Consider the following 24,153-nt stretch of genomic DNA (forward strand, 5'->3'; position numbering starts at 1 on the left):
ACCATGCCCTCACCCTCCTCCCCGCAAAAAGCAGTGTTTGATTTCCGTGGTTGATTTCTTATTAATCCTCTTTAAACTCTAATGTTTAACTGCCACTGAGTCAGGATCCGTACTCATTGTAGCAGAGATTGGGTTCTGACCTCTGGAATGTCAATTAAATGCCAAGAAGAGGTTAAAATTTATTGGCTTTATTAGCAACACAAAGTGAAAAACACCCAAGTGGGTAAAATAAACTGGAGTGATTCAGTACCTTTTCTATGCCCAGAAAAGACTTGACCCCACCTTGTGATGATGTTTAATACATGTGCCCCACAGCCTGGCCTTTCAATTTTATCAAGAGTCAAAAAGCTCACCAGGTTATCCCATTTGTGCAGGATTTTGAAGCCAGCTGAGCCTTTATCATCCTTGAGGAATCCGGCCTGTAGAGGTTTAATTAATTTTTTTCGTACACACATAAACAGATTCAAGATGTTCTTGTTCAGCCAGGGGATAAAGGTCTCTAATCCTATCTCAGTTCTAGATCAGAAAAACGGTCAGTTCCAATGTGCCAGAATTCTCCCAAAGTCGTAATTGCCATCATCTGTGTTTACTAATGCAGGCTTATAGGAATCCTGAAAAACAAGGGCAGTATCCTTTTCCAGTGTGAACTCAAAAGACCAGATAGTCCCAGGCTTGAACTGCTCGTTCAGCATACCTGCCACCAGGGCACTGCTCAACTAAGAAGAGAAGATCCCAACCACATTGCAGAAGTAATGTTGGTCAGCTTGGATCCGCGGCCCAGCCTCCCAAGAACAGAGATGTTAAACCCATGTCCAGACCAGATTCTAATTTGGGCAATTACAGAGCATTACCTAAATCTCCTTTGTTCAGTCAGATGCTTCACTTTCCCTCTAAAGTTGCCAAATTGTGTTGTACAACACTGTATAGCTGTGGGTGTGGTTTTTCACTGATAGTGCCACATGTGGGTAGATCTTATTAGTGAATCCCCAGGGGGTGTAAAAAAGGAACTACAACATCATCTGAACTTCATTGGAGGATTGGGCCCATACACAATTTAGAGATGTTGGAATCCCACAGAATGAAAAATAAATGATTCTGAAATGTAGCAGCCATTGGGTGGTTCAGCTTCTCCTTCCCACCTTGGCCTTGGGAAAGAACATCAGCATTTGGAAAGGGCCATCATCTGCCCTCCCTTCCATGCAGAGCTCCCATGGGGTGCCCTGTCCCTGCTTCTTCATTCCTCCAGGTTAGAGGGCAGGCTGTTTGTCCAGCATGATTCCAGCCAAGGTAACAGCCTCTAAGTGATTTCATTGATCTTAAACAGAGAAAAGATTGTTGGGTCTAGGACTGAAAAAAAAGCGAAAAATTTCCACCCTTCCTCCCTTCCCTGCCAAACCCCAAATATTTAAATTGAATGCAACTGCAACTGGACAAAAAACCACTGAATATTTTGATTATCTGGGATCTCAGCCTCGTTACTGAGAAATCAGATTAAAGAGATGGGGAAAAATACTTCTTAGAAAGTCCTTGATCCTGATACTACAGGCTTGCCTTTCTGTTAGTGTCCTAAAAGGCTTTGCAAGGTCATCATTTTAGGATGAAAGGCTTTTCTACACAATTTCTTTTTTAATTCTCTGTGGGGCCAGGAGGCGCCTGCCTGCAGAGTCTAGTATAACCTGCTTATACTATCTCACTTATGGTGCAGTCATCAGCACAGGAACACAGCTGTATTTCAAGTTTACAGCATATACACCCAGGTTCAGATCTCTGTTCTTTCATTTTTTTCCTTCTAATTTGCATGCATTCACTACATCCAGAGATACCCAAATATATCAAAGTTTTTGAACCGCCCCCCCATCATATGATCTCACAGAGAGTCGTGTAATGCAGAATTCGTAGTTCTAACAGCCTGGAGCTTTTCAAAATGCCTTTCTATACTACTTTCCGCAAAGTTTCCATTGATATGCTAGTGAATGCTTTGCCATAAGGATTCTTTCTATTTCTGGGCTGAATAAAAGCTAAAAAAAGTGATTACTCCTAAAAGACGTAAGAATATCCTGTTTACCAAGGATGCAAATATAGTTTATGTTAAGAAGAAAGAAATGGGTTTTGAGCATTACCAAAAGATAGTGATTTTAGAGAGATTTAATTATTCATCTAAATAAAAACTTGTTTCTAAACTCCAAACAACCTAGCAGTTCTTAGGTAATCAGCATTTTTGATACCGTGTTCGTCTATGCAATAAGTGTCTCAAACAGAGCTGCAATGGCTGGCATGGATTATATTTAATGAATGCAACTGCAGCTCTTCAATTTTTATTCCATTCACTCATTCTTTTCTGGAAAGCTGGTGGAGGACCTGGGAAGTACTAACACGGAAAAGAACAAAAGTATAGTGGAATTGTTCCTCACTACAGCTGTTTCCAAGATCTCCTGTGTACAGTGGGATGAATCAAGCCCTTATCTGTCGATAATACTTTCTTAATACATTCATTCAGTTAACCTAACCCCTATGTGCAAGTCGGCTGAACACATGTATTAGGAGTTAAAAATGGCCATGAAATATACACCTACTTGTATTCCCCTGTGGGCAGGATCTGTGGCCAGTCTGGTCAGAAAGATGCAAGTGAGAGTAAGTAAGTCTACCAAAGCTATGCCAGACAGGCATATGGCATATCTATGCCACTGCTGATTAAAGTGGGAAAGGTGTCACTGGGAGAAGCTGCACGGCTACCAAAGGCAGACTGGCAATCTGTAAAGCATAACAAGTGACAAGTTACACCCTGTGTCTAGGCTTCATTTAGTTTGATACCTTGGAAACAAATGATCTGGAAATACAGGCAGCCAAGAACCCACACAGAATTTTCTTGAGAGGGAGGGTCTGTGCAGCCTATCTGCTTTCAGTTTTCACACACGCTAAGCTAATGCCAAAAATGCCCTGCTCCATGAAGAGGGGTTGATCCTGCTGTCAGGGAATCAAACAGGTGCTGTTAAATCCAGGAGGGGAGTAGCTGGTTTCCTCACCAGTGCTAGAGGAGGAGACACTGGGCCTTTAGCAAAGGGAGACCCAGGATGAAGGTAAATTTCCACATGTGAAGAAACTCAAAATCTTTCACACTGAGGACAAATTTAGAATTGATATCAAATTATCTTATTTTAACATGTTTTAGTGTTAACAAAATAAAATGCCAGAATTTGAGATTCTTCATGGTGTGTGGATGGCTTTCCAGAGCAGTTTGGGAAAGGAGCTTTTTCACAGACTGTTACAGATATATAACATTAATAAGTGTAATTATTAATATATTTTCTTTGCTTTATTAAGCAAAATAATATGAACTCCTCCCTCATAAACTTTAATGGTAACTTCTCCCTGCAGAATCCTCTAGGTGACTGGGACTGTAGGTCTAATTATTAGAACATGTGCTTTAATGTGTTTTAATTTCATGTTTTCCTTTAATTGTATTATACTGTAAGCCTTCTCTGGAAACAACACTATTAAAATTTCCTTTCAAAACATAGATCAGTCAAGAGACAAGCTCGTAATATAATGAAAGGAATGTTAAAAATAAACCGAATAGGTGTTTTTGATTGAAAGAATAGATCAGTCATAAAGACATTTCTCTTAGAGTAAAAAATTATCCAAGATTAGGTTTTTCACAGCTTTGAATATATTATGGATTCTCTGTTTCTCATAATGAAATAGGGAAGGCTTTCTCCAATAATAAACTAAGAATGAAATTAGCAACAGTTGTATCTGCATACAAGCAAATGCATGGGATTAAAAGCCAAAAGAACAGGTCTGAGCACAGAAAAAGTTAGATAATGTTTGGTTTTATTGAGCCTTCTCAAGCCTGGCTCAGAGGAGACTCCACACTCAGAGATCTTGGCCTGCTGTGCTCATGATACCATCCCTGTCAGTCAGTCGTGAACTCTTTGGTCAGGACTGCATCAGCACTAAGGCCCAACAGCAAGTCAAGATATGAGGTAGGATAGCCTGAGGCTGTGTTTAGTTCCTACCAGCAAGTCTCTAGGCTTGAGAATGCCTGCCTTCAGCATGGCTTGAGAGTGTGTTTGAGGCGCAGTACAAGGGACGGCTGCAGTGGATGAAGCCCTGCTAGAACAACTGTGCTGCAGCTGCGGCCAGGGAAAGGAGGAAGAGGTCATGCCATCAGGATGGAGATACAAGTCTCCAGGTAATGCCGGGGCTGAGTGTGGTGCTCCCTATTCTGCTGGCCATGGCATCTGCTTCTTTTGAAGAATGAGGGAGTGAGAGTCCTTTCCTGAGGAATCTCTTTGAAGACAATTTTGCAGAGCTTGATTTATGGCCCCACCTTGATTTTTTTTGCAACTTACAATAATATTGGAGACTTTCAGAAGCTCAGATACTGAGGAAAGAAGCAGTGCAGAAGAACATCATAGCACTTCTGCAACAGAAAAGGTCTCCCAAGAAACTATAAAAAGAAAAATTTAGGCAGGTAGGAAATGAATCATGGGAGGAGGCTGTCTGTCCTCTCAGTCATCTATTCAAATCTGACTTGTCTGGCCAGTAATCTAAAATTGATACCACCTAGAAGCTGTTAAGCAGCCTATTTGCAGAAGTCTGAGATAGCTTCACTGAGCTCCTAGGAAATATATCCCATATAGCAACAGTGCCAGACTGACCCTGCAGTAGAGAAGGCAAAGTTTGAAAGAGCCAGAAAGAACAAACTTCTCATTCCACTGGCAAAGCAAAATGGTTAAAGTATTTCCATTGCTGCTGCCACTGTCTGTCAGCAGTCTAGGGTGAGAAGCCTGCCTTGCTTGCAGTCTGCCTTGCTCAGTGAAAAGGGAAAAAGAAGGTGGGAGAAGAGTGATCTCGATTTACCCCCTTCTCTGTCAGGCAGACAAGGAGATGATGGTAAGCTTCATTCCTACCCCTACGCTTCCTGTCTGGCCCTTCTAGCAGAAGGGCTTGTGTAGACTGTATGGGTAGAGGTTTACATGAAAATGCCAAGGATTTCCACATCAGCCTGTTCAATGCTAGGGGCCAGGTGTCTGTTGTGGACTCCTGTCATTCTCAGCAATCACATGAGAGCACAGGTGGAATTCAGTTGCCTAAATATGTGTGTAGAGCCACCTGAAATGACATTTGCATGGAGTTTGCAAATATGACACAGAACCTGTGGAGCACATGTGCCCCTTTGGAGAGGCAGTTAGAGGCCAGATGAGATGCCATAGAACATCAAAAATGACACAAGATACTTAGCCTTAGACAACTGAATCCCCTCAGGCCACACCAACCTGAGTACACCAGATGCTTGTGGAGCTATAACCCTCTGGCATTATGCAGGCAGATACAGTCACAAAGCTTCCCACACCACCAGAATCAGTCATTGAGGACCGTCTGAGTAGCCAACAGTGATTTACACTTGGACCACTCTGAATAATCTATGGTGGAAACAGAGCTGTTTGGCTGGATAAGCTCTATCTACATGGCCATTTTTACCAGCTTAATTTTCCCAGATGAACTTTTTCTCCTCCTAACCAAACTGGGCTGGTAGTACTTTCCAGCCTTTGTTTAGACCTAGGCTTAGAATGGGGAATAGTCCAGTCAGTATGTCTTACACTGAAGAATACTAAATAAGGTATCTCCAGGGATTCTTGTTCTTTATTGTAGAACCAAATAGGCCAGACATTGAGATAAATGCGAATATGACAGTTTGGTACATTACATGTATCTTGAAGTCTTTTCTAAGCTAGTGAAACTTTTTTAGCACCCATTGCTCCCACTTAGTCAGTTGAATGAGGTGAGGGCTGCGAGCAGCTGCATTTGGAATGCCAGGTATGGGAACAGATGGCAAACTGAATGCTGTCCACTGACAGCAGTGACAAGGGTTTCAACAGGAGTAAATCAGGCCCTAACTTCCAGAAACAAAATCCCACTTGGCATTACTGCGTCTCAACATGGCACTATTGTTGGCTTAACCAGTTTCTGAATCTATACAACCAGCTCATCCTGCTTTAAGTGCATACATTAGTATTAGTTGAAGTAGATGCTCTTGTGTATAGACAAGGCAGCCTACTGCAAAGCAAATTCTCTGCCTGATGCTTTGCACATTTCTGATATGTTTCTTTCTCTCAAGGAGGCCTTGCTGTAGCAATTTCTTTCACATGTTCAAACTGTTGTTTTTATAACACAAAATACTATATGTTTTCAAAAGCTTAGTACGGAAGATATATTTCTAAGTCACGTTTCTTGCCAACGAAGTAGTGAACACTAAATGCTGGCTGTAGACAGTGGTAGACTCGGGATTTGGTAGTTAACCAGTAAAAATATTAAAACAGGCGAAGTCTGTCATCACATAAGAGACAGCTTTCAACTTTACTAAATGTCTTTCTGCTTACAACGTTAATGGAAACCAGTCACAATGATAAAATCTGTAACTGTCTTAAATAGAAAGAATTCTTGGTTTCTTGTGGTAGAAAAAAGACTGGAATTTAAATTCTTGGGCTTTCCCTCCTCATTTTTAATTCCTTTCCTTTGATTAAAAAGAAGTTTTAAAAATGAACCATCCAAATCAGGAAGAAAAGAGAAATTTACATCTTAATAAGATAGAAACACAGCCCTTAAAAAGAAAAAAAACCCAAAACACTAAACCTTGCAATTATAAGAAATCCAACAGCTCCATAACATGCAGACCCAGAACAGATAGAGAAGGCAAATAGAAACCTGGAGGGAAAAGGGCAAATGCAGGAATGTTACTGGTAGAAGCCTGATAAAAACATGACGGGAGAAACCACCATGCAAACCACTTGCAGCTCAAGAAAAGGAACAACAAACAGGCAGAGATTGAAGTTGCAGATAATATCATAGAGAAACTTTTTGAGAGAAATCAGGGAGAAAAATAAGGGCAATGTTCGCATAGAGAGAAATCGAAAAGATCCAGATGTGCTGAAAGGCCAGCAGAAAGGAGAAAATAGTAAAAGAAAGTAGTTCAGAAAATATGGAGTTGAAAAACTGCAATAGCTCTGGGGAATCTCATAAATTACTGAACATTACCAGAAAATGAAAACACAGCAGCTCTAATTTAGGTCAGCTCTGGAAGCAAACATCAGATATTGCTAGCACTTTAGAAGAGAATCAGTCTTTTATTTGTTTTTGCACACTGCAGCACGCTGCAGGCCCCGTCCCTTGCTGGGGCTCTGAGACAACCTTAATGACCAAAGCAATAAATAACAGAGTATAGTCTAAGTCTCACACCATCGAAACTGAATGAACTGACTCTATTAATGTAGCAAAGATAATTTTGGCCATTGCAAGAAAGTCAAAAAGTAAGGTCAACTGGTATTTAGTGCAGATTTCTGTCTGTCATCTGGAATAGCCTTAAAGAGTGATGAAAGGGGAATTCATATTTTCTATCCTATGAATTCATATTTTCTATCCTTCCATTGCAAAAGTGCTAGAATGGAGCTGTGACTCCCTGATGTTTTACATGAACAACCAGACAAAGAGAAAGACCCTCATTACAGTGCTTATTAGCAACCAGCTCAGTGGCCTTGGCACTTGCCTGTTAAGACCTACTGCTAAGACCAGCTCTTCCACATCCAGGTGAATGACCACAAGGTTATTTTGGGGTTGGGGTCTTTTTTTCATTTTGATAAAAAATTCCATCCCACACTGAGAAATCTTTCACAAACACTGCTGGAACAAAAATAGCCCCCTCTACCCTGACAAAAAAGTTTTAATTTGGACAAACACACATTTCTCCAAATAAAAGAGCTTAACTGAAAATTTCCCAGCAAACTTTATTTCTGTATGCACATACCTTATAGGGTCTGATCCAAACTCGCCAAAGTCAACTGGGTGGATTCCTCTAACTGAACATTAACCATGTGCAAGTTGCATGTTTTATCTAGGCTCATCCCTTAGGTTCCAGCTATAGCCAATGGAGTGAGAGATAAGTAGCCACACAGACTGATTCACCTTGCCTGTTTTAGGTACCTATATTAGAATGGCATGAATCATTCACTGGAGGTAACTTTATTTCTCCATGAATAAAAGAGGGGAGCCTAGGCAGTTAGCTTAAACTAGACTGTCAAAGGTTGTAGAAATTAATCCCAGTCTGTATTTCCCTAGATTTGAGTTAGATTCAAGCCCTACCCTTCATGCTCAATTACTAAGAGCCTCTAATATATTGAATTAAGATATAACTAAAAGTTACTGTAGTCATAATTGTTCTTGTTATAGGAGCCTGAGCTTCATTTGGCAGGCTTGGTGAGCCTAAACATCATCCAAAAGCCATAGATACAAACCTGTCAAGATGGCATTCACTAAACATGAAACTCACGTACTTTTCTCTCCTCTTCCTCATGCTCTCCTCTATTGCACAACCAGTATGTTTGCAAATTTTGAGCAGAAATGTAAAAAAACCCTGGTTACCTGTGCAAAACTTTACAATTTCACTTAAAAAAAAAATATTGGCAAATGACCAAGTGGGGCTGAGGCACACATGCATTTATGCTGCAACATCTCTGTTAAATGATTCCTCTTAAATGTTTAAACTTAGTAATTCCACTCAATTATGGGAAATATTGACAGTTTTTTTCTCTAGTTTTTAAATGGTAATGGACAGTACATAATTACTAAAACTGCAGTATTTTTACACCTGGGCTCTTTTATGGTAGCATTACTCCTGTGCAAAATTAAGTGTCAGCAAAAGAAGAATGATTCTAAAATGAAATTTTAAAATAAATGTGTTATTACACTGGGAGGTAGTATGGTGATTTAATATGATGACTTGTCACACCTGAATAAGTAAAGAGTTTGTTTTTATAGGGAAGAGCTAAGTTTACTAAAATAAAGGAAAAGTATTTTATTACAAATAGATTATCTTAGAACTTTCACTCAGTTTGGTACAAAACTTCATGTGGAAACTGGGATTTGACAGATGAAGCTGGGAATAAAAAGGAAAGGAAAACAAGTAAAAAGTTATCAAGGCAAGGTCCCTAGAAATGAAATATTGTAGAAGACACCCAGAATGGCCATGATCCTTCCTCCATTGCCATAGCCCAGAATCAGCAATAAGACCTAAGCTCCCAGCCCCATGGGTTCCCACAGCCGTTCTTACAGTTGCCAAGCTGGGAACAGGATTAGGAAGGCTCTGTAGATCTCCGGGGTGAGATAGGCAAATGTTCAGGACTAGGCCATCTCCCTCTTCATTAATGTCAGTAGTCAAATTCCTGCTGACAAAGGCTACTTTCCACCCGTTATATTTTATAGGGCTGGAGAATTTACTATGCATGTTTTTTTTAATTCTGTTTAACAACAGTACACTATGTACTGAAGGAACACAAAAGAATATTTTATTTTTTTCATTAAATCTCTAGAAATTTCTAGAAGGAACCTAATTTCTTGAATGTCTGAAAATTCATAAAATCTATTTCATTATCATATTATTAAACAGAGTCCAGGGCTTTGAGCATTCTTTTCTGACTGGGAAAGGGCCTGTTTTCCTTGTGGGTCTTTTTAGAGCTGGAAGGTAGGTTTCTCCTTGGACAAGTACAGCATGTCCTGCTGCAGGAAAAGGAGAGAGGTGTTAGTTAGGAGGCAGCTTGTGCTCCAGCTGTATCCCAAGCTGTGCCTGGCCAGTGGTGCCCTCATCCCTTGTGCTGAGGGTGGGGAGGCTGTGTGGAAGCTTTAAAAAACACAAGATTTTCAGAGAACATGTGAGACGCCACATAACTGAGACTTTGGTGAGGGCCAGAAAACGCTTACCTTCTGACACCAAACCAGAATCTTGCATAGCTTATGTAGTCCTGGATTGATTGGTTCTTTCTGTCTTTTTTTCTTTCTTTCTTATAATTTCAGCAACACAAAAGCTGTTCTGAATGAATTTGAAAATTTCAGCTCATTAACAGTAGTAAGATTCTGAATATCTGCAACTAGTAGGAAAAGAAGAGTGTGTATTTCCTGTGCTACCTTCTAACCCCTCAACTTTGTTTACCTGGATAGCTCAAGTAAGAGTTCAAACCATTAGGAAAAAATTCTTAATCTTACAGAAAACTAGTCTGCTTTCTTCTGGAAAATAACTTCCATTTCTTGTAGCTTACTTATTTTCTGTCCGTGCAGCTTCCCTTCAGTATTTCTTTGTTGAATTCTTGCATTAGTATATTCATTAGATAAGAGGATGTAAAAGAAAATTAAAAAATAAAGCAAAAATAAGAGTCTGTTCCCAAAGCCAGTTAAAACAATGAGAGTCAAAGAAACTGGCATTGACAAAACATTTTATTTTCCTCAGGAGAGTAAAAATAATCCCGGCCAAAGTTTTATGGAACAGAGATTCCAGTAAGACATCCAATACAACAAAACATAAATTGACATCATATTTAGGTTTTTACTTCCCTGTTAATAGTGACACTCACCTCATATTATACTTGATGAGTACAGTGACAGTCATTATTATTGCATTAACTGCATACAGTCTTTAATCTTCCTATGGGATTTTAGGCTAACTACTGTACATACTGTTTCTGACTGCTGAAAGCTGAGGGTAACCCCTTAAAAAGATGCAATCTCTCTTTTAACTTTTGAAATTACAAACAGAAGCGCCTGTGATGTAGAGACATACACAGAAGGAAACGATCTGAGAGGAGCCTTTAGTAAGCTAAATAAGTTCAGCCTAATGTACATTCATGTCTTCATTAATTTAGTGAATGATTTTCAGAAGAGCAAGCCTCTCTTCCTCTGGTTTAGGCAAAATGCAGTTAAACTCGCCCCCCTGCTGATTTGCCGTGGGTAAAATCATCTAGAAATCACTTAATCTGAAAGGAAAATCCTCTTAGGTATTTTCTTAAAGACTTTCTGGAATAGGCTAAGTGTAGGCAATTTTATCTGGAAGATAACAGTTTAGCTGAAGATTTCCTTACACCAACAGTCCCTGCATTGCTTCACCTCCTCCCAAATGCACCAGACAACTCCCTCTCCTCTAGCTTTGAAAAGTCTTTTGGGGGCTGTTGGCTGACATTTTAAAACTGCTGTTGTGTACCTAAAGGCAAGCTAGACACCTCACACAGAGCAGACACGTTGTTCTGTGCCCCAAGTAGCTTACAGCTGAAATTTAGATTTATTAAATCAAGTCAGAGGAAATCTTATGAAAGGGAGCTGTCACATGGGATCACATAAATGAAAGAACAGCTCTCAAGAAGTGGGCACATCTCAGGATATTGGTGCCAAAACACTGCTCATTAGCAGCTGACTGAATGGCAGAAACATCTCTGTTTCCATCCTGGCTGCTCCATAGGGCTCATTCATCAATAGAAAGCCACCAGGTGACAATTTAAAACTGGGACCCATAGCATGCAGAATTAGATGGAAACTGAGAGAATAAATGCTATAGCCTAATGGGTCAACCAAGCATCCTATATGCAATGCAGGACTCACTGAAACTGCAGAAGGCAGTTTGGAGTTTCCATAGTGGAAAGACTTTTTACTCGTTACTGGCTCATTTGCCTCTGTAAACTCTGCATCTGTTGGCAGCAATACTGATGTCATGGATTGACTGGTGAATTAATATTAATCTTCAGTAGTAAAAGATAGGACATTCTTTCTCCTCTCACAGCCTAAGTGATGTTGCTGGTCCAAATCCACTAATGTTTTTGCTACCATCCTCCAGCAATGTGGGAAAACAAAAGACAAAGACTATTCATGTCAACAAGAAATCTGGAAAAAAACAAAAACAAAAACAGGCTTTCATAAGCAAAGAAATATTTCTGTCCTTATACAGCATAAAGCAGCAGTGAAAAATGAAACATATTTATGGTTCCCCAGCAATAAACACGCCTGTAGTCTGAAAAACAATATCAATGTACACAGAGATAATCTGCATGCCACTTTAACTGCACACATTTCAATTGAAAAACAAGTAGCTTTTAGAACTCACTGAAAAAACCTCCCAGTTTCATGCATACAGAACATGTGTTCACACTGTCACATGATGGATGCTTAATAGTTTGCTCCAGACAACCAGCCTTAAAATATCTTAGACCTTATTGTGTTATTGGTGTTTATAGCTTGTACTGCAGTCAAGCCCAAAAACCCTAGGGCCTCAGTTGTGCTGTGGATGGCATAAACACAGGGCAAAAAGGCAGTCCCTATCCCAGATATTGCAGTCTAAATGAAACCTTGCCCGTCACCTGTTCTTCTCTCCAGCCTATAGTTTGTCACGTTCTCTAGCCTAAATCTTCAGCGTATAATCTCTCTGAGGCAGGAACAAAGTGTCGCTAACATGTCTGGATGGCAATGGTTTTTGAATGGTTGTTGAACAGCAATACACTGAGCAGAGCTTTATATCCGGCCTTTTTCTTGGGGTGGGTGGGAGGGAGACTGGACTCCAATGACTTTTGGAATATTTACACTGACATTGGTTTTTTGGAAGCCACAGAAATACAAACCATAATAGCCAACAAATTTTATTTTCTGTACTGTTGTGTAATTTCATTGTACTCCTCTGGAATTCTATTGAAATTCTTCTGGGAGATACTTATGTCCTTTGCTGGCTCTGGCCAAGGAATTGAATGTGGGCTAGCGAGGAGTCTTAATATGATGGTGAAACGTGTCTATTTACACTATTGTGATTCCAGGCAGCCAGCTTCTTTCTCAATTCCTTTCTTAAAGGCTGTGGCACTGAATGAAACAGCATTAGGGTCAAGTAGGGCATTAGAAGTCAATAAATTTTCTTTTATCTGATCTGTGAAAAACATTTTCTCATCAGTTTTCTTCTGCCTTTGTTTATTTTTAAGGAAATAAAGGTCCGGGCAAGTAGCAGTCCTAGCACTATGGATCAGTTAGATTTTCAGACTTACCCAAACACTTCCAAAAACCATTTTCCTCTTCCAGGCAGATCCACCTCAAAACTAACTGATGTCAGGTGTTTTTTAGCATATAGTTTGGATCAAACTTGTCTCCTCTGTGCTTTGCACCTCCAAGGGCACTCTGAGGACAACAGGTGATTTGAAATCTCTACTCTTCATATCCTTCCAAGAGTCCATTAGTTTTTGCCTTTGCTTTTTCTCTCCTTACAGACTCTTTCCTGTAATTGTAATAACCTGTATGGTCACCTGTAACTTCTTGCTAGACTCTTCCTGCAAGAAAGCTTCTTCCAGTGGAAATCTTCTCTTTGGGAATATAATCAGCAATTTGTGATAAAGGCACATTTCCTTCCCCAGGCTAGCCTGAATGGTATTGCTGCACCACTGCTGTTCAGCTAACACCCATGTGACTCCACCTGTCTCCACAAAGTCTCCCCTGAACTCTGGTGCTGCTGGTTATGAGAGTGAGTGGGACCCTTGCCTAACACAAAGGGCATTCACCTCGCTTCCACCATCCAACTTTCATTCAAATATTTCAGACAGTGACTATATATATTTAACTCAAAATCTCTCAGCCACTTTCTGACCAGGACTGGAAATCCCAAATCCATCTACCTACATGAACATCCTAGCTAATAGGCAGGAGAATCATTTCCTTACTTCCCTCTGTCCCTCCAGTCCCCCTGCCCACAAGAATACTGAATTATGCACTCAATAAAGATTTCTGCCACTCTGCCAGAAATCTTTTAGCACATTTCCAAGGATACTGCCTTCAAAGGAGGGAGCTGTAGGCAGGAGGACATCACAGCTGACTTCCAGCCCCATGCTCTAGAAGGAAGTAGCTATCCCAGATACCTGCCAGGAGGAACATGGTCACATAAATTTGAGAGCCTTAGCTGGGTGAATGAGGCAGGAACCCCTGTCACACACAGCTTTTGGTTCCTGATCAACCACCAGCACAAGCAAGGGAAAATTGCTGAGGTCAGTAGACACTCCTGGGCCTATTAAACAATATAATCTCACATCCTGAGGGATGTTACAGCAAAAAATAGGCAGTGCCTGTGCAATGCAGGTGTTTTAAATCTGGTGATCACTCACTGAGATGGTTAAAGATCAGGTGACCACTTCTAACCTGAATCCATTTGTCATAGCCGTAAGTGCAGGCAGCCAAACCCCCAGGAGCCTGGGCAGGGGGAAAGGGTGCTCAGGGTTCTGACACATTTGTAGACCTGGCCCTTAACTCCTGATTTGCAGCTGATTTGGGCAATCAGACACTACAGTGATGTATACTCCTTTAAGAATGTGACCAAGGAGTGTCTGATCTGGAGTCCCTGGAGTTTTTCAGTCAAGGCATGAGAGAGCCTTCTTACTAAATCTAACCTTAAGGTGCTTGCATTTGTCACTAATTGAGAATTAGGCAGCCCATTAGTCCTCTTGGCTAACGTCTAGCCTTCTTGCACTAAAGTCCCAAATACCCTGTTGGACTGGCCAGCCGTATGTTCTGAGCTCTCCCCTGCTGTACCAGCGTGATTTGTGTAGCAAACTTTGGCTTGGGTAGTGCTGATCTTATTTTTACTGCCTGGTTCTGCCCCTGTCCACTCTGTCTTTTATTAAAACTGCCTGTGAGTTGTTCAAACCCACAAGAGACTGATTTGTTTCTTCACCCAAGCCCATAATGATCAATTGTTTCAACCACTTTGAAGGTTCGGCAGAATGTGTGCCAGTTTTATTTCCAAGAATGCAACATCACCAACATTTTTCAATTATTCAGATAGGTTTTAGCTTGTCAGCATCTTCATCTCACTGAAAGGAATTATACACACTTGCCCTACCGCTGATCTTACTGACACTAATGTGATGACATTGACTCTACAGAGGTTACTTCCAATTTAAGCAGGAAGGAAAGCAGAATCCATCCTTAACATACTGTCTCTCCTGCCATGTGTAGCAATGCTCAGTTTCTCAGTGCATCTGGTTTCAAAATAAACCCTCTACGACAGACAAATATGTTAAACCTTTGAAAGCCTCATTTCCAGGTTTCAACAACATTCTCTTCAGAAATGAGCACTTAATGGAGTTCATTTAAGGTTGTTTAAGCCACAACTTGCTGTCAGCACTATTTACCACTTCAGTGACTCGGCTAGAGCCTCAGCTGTTGTAAGCCAGTTCAGTGCTAATAACGGAGTCCTCCTGATTTACATCAGCTGAAAATCTGACCGAGCTTCTGCCAGGCTGACAGCCTTCCTCTGCTGGGTTCCAATAGCTGTTTATACACTCACCCTGCACAGACAGTAGTAAAAGTGGTTTTTCTTCTGATACTCCTGTCTGTGCTCTATTTTTAATGTAAAATCAAACGAGCATGACAGATGTTCCAATGTGCTGTCCTCTCTTAATTGGACGCTTCAGCCTGGCAAATGCCAGGACTCACTTTTATGGCTCTAGAACGTTGCTGGATCAGTACATCCGTGGTCCCTTGAATTTTGTTTTTTTCAGGGACTACATTCAGGATATTTTCTCCTCAGTCACAATTTCTCTTTTGGGAACTGACAGAAACAGAGCTTTTCGTCTCACTACTCTCTCATAAGATTTGCCTGGCTCAGTGCTATCTAGCCCCTCTCTGCTTTTGCACTAGTTTTCTTTACTCTTTTTTTTATCTTGACTGTGCTGAGGGGAGGGACCTTCCTTCTTCAGCTATTACTTTTTAACTCTCTTTGCTTTTTTTCCAGGCAGAACAGATCAGCTCCTTTACAACCACAGTGTTTTTTACTTGTTGCTGCTGTGCTGAATTTCTGCTTCTGCTCCCTTTTGAGTCCTCTAAACAGACCTTCCATGGAAGATTCAATTTAAAGAACAAAAAATCTTCCTAAAGCTGTGGAGCTGACACATTTCCACTTATACAGATTAATATTTTTAACATTTATGATTTAAAGCAATTTATCCTTTTCCAGAGTTCTGCACTGGTTATTTGGAGCCTATAGAAAACACAGTCAACTTACACAGCCAAAGCCCCACAAAATGGCAGCCATCTGGTTCATGGTAAACTGGCAAAACAGCAATAACTCTGAGTAAGCTGAGAAGTGGAAGATTTTAGTGAATAAAACCGCTATGCCTTCTGTCTTTTATTTCAATAGTAAATTTAATTTTATTATCTTTCCCCCAATTTGCTGCAGATCTTTGCTGACAGTCATCATGACTGAATTGCAGCACATGGAGGTTTTAATCCTCTGAGTTATTAATTTGATGAAGTTGCAATTTTTTCGCCTTCAGCAGAAGCCCTGTTTTTAACATTGGGTAATGCTGCTTTACAATAAGAACTAACCATACTTTTTTGAAAGCTACCAAAAGATTGCCAACCTCTGTAGTCCATAGCCATTATTTACTTGGTTGAGAATAGCAGAATAGTATAGCTGGTTAGCTGGTTAGACCATGGTGTGCTTATAGCTTATGGCAGTGTGATCATGGGGTCTTCATGCTGGTGTCCATGGAGAGCCATAGGGAGCTGATTTTCTCTCCCTTCTGTAGGAGAGCTAGTAATAACTTGCATGGGAGCTAGTCCAGCTCTTGAAGTAGAGAAACCAGGACGTGAATGGGTATGGGGAGTTCTCAATACACCATATACCCCAAATCAAAATTTTGAGAGATAGCTTTCAAAATTGCCAGTACTGAAATCTTCTCAAGAGTCGAGTTCCAAAAACTATGGGATTAGCTTAATAATAAGAACACCATATTTGGGGCTCTGTCTTATTTTCCCCTCTGAACTCGACCATATTTTAAAGATGCCTTTCTTCAAAAATTTACTTTAAAAAATAAAATCTGAGGCTTTCTCTTTATTGCATGCTTTCAGCAGCTGGAGCATTAAGAAAAACATTATGTATGGCATGAAAAAATTGTGATATCTGACAACAAGAAATCTTGTGTAGGAGAAGGCTGTTTCTTCCAAAACATTTGTGATTTCTAAATTTAAACTTAATGTACAGACCCCACATTTTTGTGTCTTTGTGAACTAATTTTAAAGGGCATATCAGGATATTGTGCTCCGGCACTGTTTGTTAATAGTTTCCTGCCTCCCTCCAGGAAAACTGGAATATTTCTTCTCTGAGCTTTTCACACACTCTTCTGCCAAGTCAAAGCAGAAAGGAAAAACTGTGTACAATATTTTATTAGGCCAAATGTCAATTTGTTTTTCTGAAATCTTTACCAATCTTCTTGGCATTTATTATTCAAACAGAAAAAAAACCAAAAACAATCGGGCTTTCATTTCGTGCAGCAGTGCCTGAAACATCCAACAGGCCATGATACATAGAGCTATATTTCTTTCATATATAGGAAAGGGGGCAATTAAACACACTAGGAAAGGTGGATAGCAGCTGGGAAAAAAGGAAAGGGATGGAATCTCTTTGTATTTGTGAGCCTTTTAAATCAAATTTCATTATCTCTACTGAGCCTGGCTAAAGACAGAGTACCTCCCATTTTGTCAGACCTTGGTCTTACCCACAAAAGAAAACTTTTTGCACATGTGAAAAAATCAGAGATTTCATTTTCCACTCTACTCAGAAAACTCTCCACATTTCCAGCTCAATTCAGTGCTGTTTCACTGGACAACATAACACTGATGTAACCTTTTTGCATGTCAGAATTATTTGGTACTTACTATATGAAATATATCAGCACACAGATGCCTGGGTCAGCCAGGAGAGCCCTGTGGTGTCTGGTATTATAGATAACATAACAGCTCAAGAGATGGCAAGCTTTGTTTCTAGCACAGGAGCCAGTGGTTGATCACCCCACTGAGAGAAGCTCAAACCTCTTGAATCCCAGCCTCCCACAGTAGCTCTCTTCACTATGTCCATACTGTATTCTAAGATAGGGCACACTCTGGCCATAGCCTTGTGTTATATTTGGGCATCTCAAATCCCTGCCTCTGCCCTTCTTGCATCCTTGTTGTACACAAAAGAATCCTGGGCCCACAGAGCAGATGCAAACCATGGACAGACCCCCTTCTGGATGACTAGAGATGCAGTGCTGCTCTGTGCACACCCATATGCCTGTCAGGTTCAGCTTTTGGCTCTGAGCACAACATGTATTGTCTGCCCACATAGTGCCTCTATAAAAGAGAAACAGGAACACTCACTTATCTGCTTCCTAAGCCTTGGAAACAAAGGAACTAGTTTTTAATCCAGATTTGCTTTTGACAGGGACAGCTCTGTACACACAGTTACCTGTTGGCAGGATTTGTGTCACAGAATCACAGAATCACAGAATGGTTGAGGTTGGAAGGGACCTCTGGAGATCGTCTAGTCCAACCCCTCTGCTCAAGCAGGGTCACCTAGAGCACGTTGCACAGGATCGCGTCCAGGTGCATTTTGAATATCTCCAGAGAAGGAGACTCCACCACCTCTCTGGGCAACCTGTTCCAGTGCTCTGTCACCCTCACAGTGAAGAAGTTTTTCCTCATGTTCAGATGGAATTGTCTGTGTTTCGGTTTGTGCCCGTTGCCTCACGTCCTGTCACTGGGCACCACTGAAAAGAGTCTGGCCCCATCCTCTTGACACCCTCCCTTCAGATATTTGTACACGTTGATAAGATCTCCTCTCAGTCTTCTCTTCTCCAGGCTAAACAGGCCCAGCTCTCTCAGCCTTTCCTCATAAGAAAGATGCTCCAGTCCCCCAAACATCTTCGTAGCCATCCACTGGACTTGCTCCAGTAGTGCCACATCTCTCTTGTGCTGGGGAGCCCAGAATTGGACACAGCACTCCAGATGTGGCCTCAGCAGGGCTGAGGAGAGGGGGAGGATCACCTCCCTCGACCTGCTGGCAACACTCTTCCTCATGCACCCCAGGATACCATTGGCCTTCTTGGCCACAAGGGCACATTGCTGCCTCATGCTTAACTTGGTGTCCACCAGCACTCCCAGGTCCTTCTCAGCAGAGCTGCTTTCCAGCAGGTCAACCCCCAGCCTGTACTGGTGCAGGGGGTTATTCCTCCCTAGGTGCAGGACCCTGCACTTGCCTTTGTTGAACTTGGTGAGGTTCCTCTCCGCCCACCTCTCCAGCCTGTCCAGGTCTCTCTGAATGGCAGCACAGTCCTCTGGGGTATCCGCCACTCCTCCCAGTTTTGTATCATCAGCAAACTTGCTGAGGGTGCACTCTGTCCCTTCATCCAGGTCATTGATGAAGAAGTTGAACAAGACTGGACCCAGTACTGACCCCTGGGGGACACCGCTAGCTACAGGCCTCCAACTAGACTGCGCAGCTTATCACAACTCTCTGAGCTCTGCCATTCAGCCAGTTCTCAATCCACCTCACTGTCCACTCATCTAGCCCACACTTCCTGAGCTTGTCTATGAGGATGTTATGGGAGACAGTGTCAAAAGCCTTGCTGAAGTCAAGGTAGACAACATCCACTGCTCTCCCCTCATCTACCCAGCCAGTCATTCCATCATAGAAGGCTATCAGGTTGGTTAGGCATGATTTCCCCTTGGTGAAGTCATGCTGACTACTCCTGGTCACCTTCTTTTCCTCCACATGCTTGGAGATGGCCTCCAGGATGAGCTGCTCCATCACCTTTCCAGGGATGCAGGTGAGGCTGACTGGCCTGTAGTTCCCTGGGTCCTCCTTCTTGCCCTTTTTGAAGACTGGGGTGACACTGGCTTTCTTCCAGTCCTCAGGCACCTCTCCTGTTCTCCATGACCTTTCAAAGATGATTGATGGAGAGTGGCTTAGCAATAACATCCACCAGCTCCCTCAGCACTCGTGGGTGCATCCCATCGGGGCCCATGGATTTGTGGGTGTCAGGTTTGACTAAATGATCTCTAACCTGATCCTCCTCGAACAAGGGAAAGTCTTCCTTTCTCCAGACTTCCTCTCTCGCCTCCAGGGTCTGGGATTCCTGAGAGCTGGCCTTAGCAGTAAAGACTGAAGCAAAGGCAGCATTCAGTAACTCTGCCTTCTCTGCATCCCTCGTCACCAGGGCACCCACCCCATTCAGCAAAGGGCCCACATTTTCCTTAGTCTTCCTTTTGCTACTGATGTATTTGAGGAAGCCCTTCTTGTTGTCCTTGACATCCCTTGCCAGATTTAATTCCAAATGGACCTTAGCCTTCTTTGTCACATCCCTGCATACTCTGACAACATTCCTATATTCCTCCCAAGTGGCCTGTCCCCCTTTCCACATTCTGTATACTTCCTTCTTCTGGTTGAGTTTTGCCAGGAGCTCCTTGCTCATCCATGCAGGTCTCCTGCCCCCTTTGCTTGACTTCTTACTCACAGGGATGCACCGATCTTGAGCTTGGAGGAAGTGGTGCTTGAATATTAACCAGCTCTCTTGGACCCCCCTTCCTTCTAGGGCCTTAACCCATGGGTTTTCTCCAAGCAGATCCCTGAAGAGGCCAAAGTTTGCTCTCCTGAAGTCCAGGGTTGCATTTCTACTTATTGCCCTGCTTCTTCCTCAGGATCCTGAACTCCACCATCTCATGGTCACTGCAGCCAAGGCTGCCCCCAACCTTCACATCTCCAACCAGTCCTTCTTTGTTTGTTAGTACAAGGTCCAGCAGTGCACCTCTCCTCATTGGCTCCTCCACCACCTGTGTCAAAAAGCTATCATCAATGCTCTACAGGAGCAGTGTCATTTAGAGAGTATGTCCAGCAAGACTCAGAGGTAACAATTTTGTATCTAAATGACTTCCATGAGCTTGAAATCTTTCATGTTTTTAGCCTCATCATTTTTAAGCACTGCAGGGAGTCTGGATTTTACTTACATTGTCTTTACTCCAAAGGGAGTAAAAGTAAAAGTACTCCCAGCCTCTGGAATCAGTTTTGTCCCCTGTGCATTACAAAGGGATTCAGTTTTGGGACCCTAGTCCACATCAGAAATGTGTCTGGAAAGCAGAATTCAGCCTGTTACAAGACCTTGAGTGTGACCCAGGTTTTTTGCATTAATGACGATGCCCAGAAGAGTGTATTCTCCCCAATGCCCTATTAGTAGTGAACAACTGGCATCAGCTGGTCTGAGAACAAGCACTCCTTACCTGCTAGAAGTAAGTGTCATCTTCCTTCTGGACTGTAAATTGCTGCTGCTTAGCAGTGGTTCATTTCTGTGCCCTGGGAAACGGTCTCATTGCTTTGCCTCTTGAAATAATTTTCCCTTGCTATCAAGAGTACACTAAGATATGTCAGGGACAAGACAATAAAACAGGATGGCAGTGTAGCATATCTATTTGAATACACACATGTTATTCCTCCTGCCACATTTTCTACTAGCAGAGCCTGAGTTCCAGTCAAATGTCTATAGGACTCGTGCACTGAGATCCTAGAGAAAATTGTCTCCATAGACCAACTTCTTTACCTTTTTTGCATACAAACAATAACTAATTGGGGAGGAAGTAAGAAGCACACCACTATTAGCTTCACTTTTCAGGGAGGGAAACAGAGACTTGGAAGGTAAGGGACTCACCCAAGACTGCAGAGTAAGTCAGTAGCAGAGCCCACATGCTGGCTTGAAAGCTTCTTCAACGTATATATTATTTTCAACAGGAAACCAGAAAAGTCCAAATGTGGCTTCATCATATAGTAACAACTACTTATGAAGAAGTATATGAATGTTAATATTCATCCAATTAATACAAGAATAATCATCCCACCAAGTAATGCAGTCAGCTTGGTAGTGTTAAAGGATTCCTAAGACTGTCGGCATCCACAAATCTATAAAACCCCTGTAAGTCTACTTAGGCTCATGCCTCAGGGCCTCTCTATGGAGTTATCAGTGTAGCAGTCCTCATTCTGCAATAACAGCTATTCCTTCATCACTACATCCTGCCCATTTAAGTGACAACCAGTGTGAGGTCCCTAGAGACGTTTTCTGAAATCAGCCCCATAGCCTTCAGGGACGGCAGAGACAAACACATCTGTGCAAGTACTGATCTCAAGGCATTTCCCTCAAAAGCACAGAGGGCATTTTACCAGTAGGGTCCACTGAAAGCCAGATTCCTTTTCACCATCAAAGCCTGCTGACAGACATTATTTTGCTGGGGATGGCCCCACAGGTAGTTGAAGTTTGCCTGTCTGTATGCACTTCCCAAACACAAGGGTGGCTCAGCAGGATACTGAAAGCTCACTGCTTTGCGCAAGGAAGGATGGGACACAAATGTACACATCACAGAGCACGGGGTCTACAATGTGTTGTGTGCTCTGCTTTCTCTTAAAGGCCTGTACAAGTGAGGCTGGCTGGGCAGAGTCTGTGATGTGAGATCTTTGCAAATAGCTTGGACAACATGAGATAACAGTGGAGTGCAGCCACCTAACAAAAAAAACATAGGGTATTCACACGCTCGCAGGTGCTCAGCCCTCTCCCTGTGACGGTGTGTGTCCAGCAGTGAACCTCTTGCAGAGTTCTCTGGAATGGCGTTGTTTTGGTTATTTTCCTAGGAGTGACTCATTGAACCCAACATTATTTGAGATGGAAGGGTTTTGGAGAGCTAGAAGGAATATATATCAATGACACCACAAGTAATAATTCACAGCTTTTCCTTTGAAGTATCACAAAAATATATCCAAATGGCAAGATGCTCCTTTGCCCGATGCTCTTCTGACCCTTCTGACAAGATTTCGCTTAGCAATACAACAACTTTCAACAAAGAGCTTTTTGCCCAACTCAGATCTTTTCCATCTGGTGTTTGTGCAGGATCCATTAATATTTTAACCTTCTTGGCTATTAGCCCATTGAAGCGATCAGGCTAGGATAAAACAAAATGGTGAGATTATGTTTTCCCCTCCTGGCATCCTCACACTCTGCTATTTGTTAGTAATAATCCTGTTTACAACAGATAGAACTTCCAGGATAGCTTAGTGAAGTTATCTTACAGAAGCTACTATACATTAGACATAGCCAAAAAATTAGCCATAGGCAAAAAATTGCCTTGAAATTATTTTCCAGCAGAAATTTATTTTTTTGCTAAACTCAAAAGCCTGTCACAAAATGTCTACTTTCCTCTACTTGTTTTTTAAAAAAGCAAACACTTTGGTGAAAAATTGTTTTCAGCTAAAATCTTTTTGGTTTTCTGCTAAAAAATTTCTGGATTTGTCCAAAAGAAATATGTATTTTTTAATGAAAAGTCAACACAGAGACATTCTCCCACCAGCTCTCCTGTACACGGGTAAGTAATAAAAGGATGGCACATGGCCCAAACTGTGTGCAATCTAAGTGATCTTTAGGCATTTTTAAAGCCTGAGCTACCACAGAAGTCTGAGTTGATTCACGCTCTCTTTTATCTTTTCTTTTCTATGTCTTCAGCCCCCAGCTAAAGGATTATTGCAGATGATTCACGGTAGAGGAAGGAAAGGTACAGCTTACTGGGTTTTGGCAGTTGCCTCTATCTTCTCCCCAAAAAGAGTTTTTATGGAATGTCACATTCCAGCAGGAGATTAAAAACAAACAGGCAGGAGATGGGGTCGAGCCTCTATATTCTCCTCTAGATTTCAAGCCTTACATGTAGACTTGTGATTCTCATTCTGTCTTCTATAAAGACATTGAATTTGGGTCTGCGTTCAGAACTTAAACCTCTCCCAGATCTGGAAACATGAGGATCCTGTGGTTGAGCGCCTGGGTCTCTCCCTGTTTAAAAACTACAGTCATTGCCTTTGGTAAATTGTGATCAATGTATATTTTATAAACCACAGGGAATCATGAAGTTATCCAGCAACTTTCACCAGAGACTCCCAAAGAACTTCACAAGTAAAAACGAAGTTTTACCAAACTTTACATTCCAGATTTTCTGGATAGTAGGCAAGCTGACATTGAAATGACTTCACCACAGTCACATAGCAAAACTGCACAAACAGTGCAGAACAGAATCCATGAGTCCCGACTCCAGTTCTGTTTTAATTTCTCAAACAAAACCTGTTAAATCTCCACTTCTTTTTGGTAATTGTCCAAGGTTCCCATCACTGCTGGCCAGAAATGTAAATGTTAATTTCTACTGATGCATATTTTTTCTTCAAAGCTTCTCCCCCACTGTGAAACGGATAAGAAAATGCTTAAGGTGGAGAGATCCGAGATCTGGAGAGAACCCGCGCGAGGGGAGCTCCTTAAAGAGCGACAGGTTCGCACGGGGGTTGCAAATGGGGGAATCAGTGCATGCTCCGATGTGTGTCTGTGAGCTCCGTTAGGGTTTATCGGCAGGCGTTCAGCACCTCCAGAAGCCGTGAGTACGCGTGTCGAGGTGGGGGTGGAAAGCCTGGGCAGAAGCCGAGCGGCCGTTCCCGAGCGCCGGGCCGCGGGCAGAGGCGCTTGCAGGCCGCCTCGGCCCCGGTAG

General features: G+C 42.0%; 1 long non-coding RNA gene across 1 annotated transcript in view; it reads left to right on the forward strand.

The window, feature by feature from the left end:
* Positions 1 to 23,917, forward strand: part of LOC106489517 (uncharacterized) — a 53,255-nt gene extending 29,338 nt beyond the window's left edge. Inside the window, exon 5 of the long non-coding RNA XR_010884665.1 lies at positions 23,842 to 23,917. This is a non-coding gene — a long non-coding RNA (uncharacterized lncRNA). The remainder of the gene's footprint in view (positions 1 to 23,841) is intronic.
* The last annotated feature ends 236 nt before the right edge of the window (positions 23,918 to 24,153 follow it).

Source organism: Apteryx mantelli, chromosome 7, assembly GCF_036417845.1.
Source record: "Apteryx mantelli isolate bAptMan1 chromosome 7, bAptMan1.hap1, whole genome shotgun sequence".
NCBI classification, from domain to species: domain Eukaryota; kingdom Metazoa; phylum Chordata; class Aves; order Apterygiformes; family Apterygidae; genus Apteryx; species Apteryx mantelli.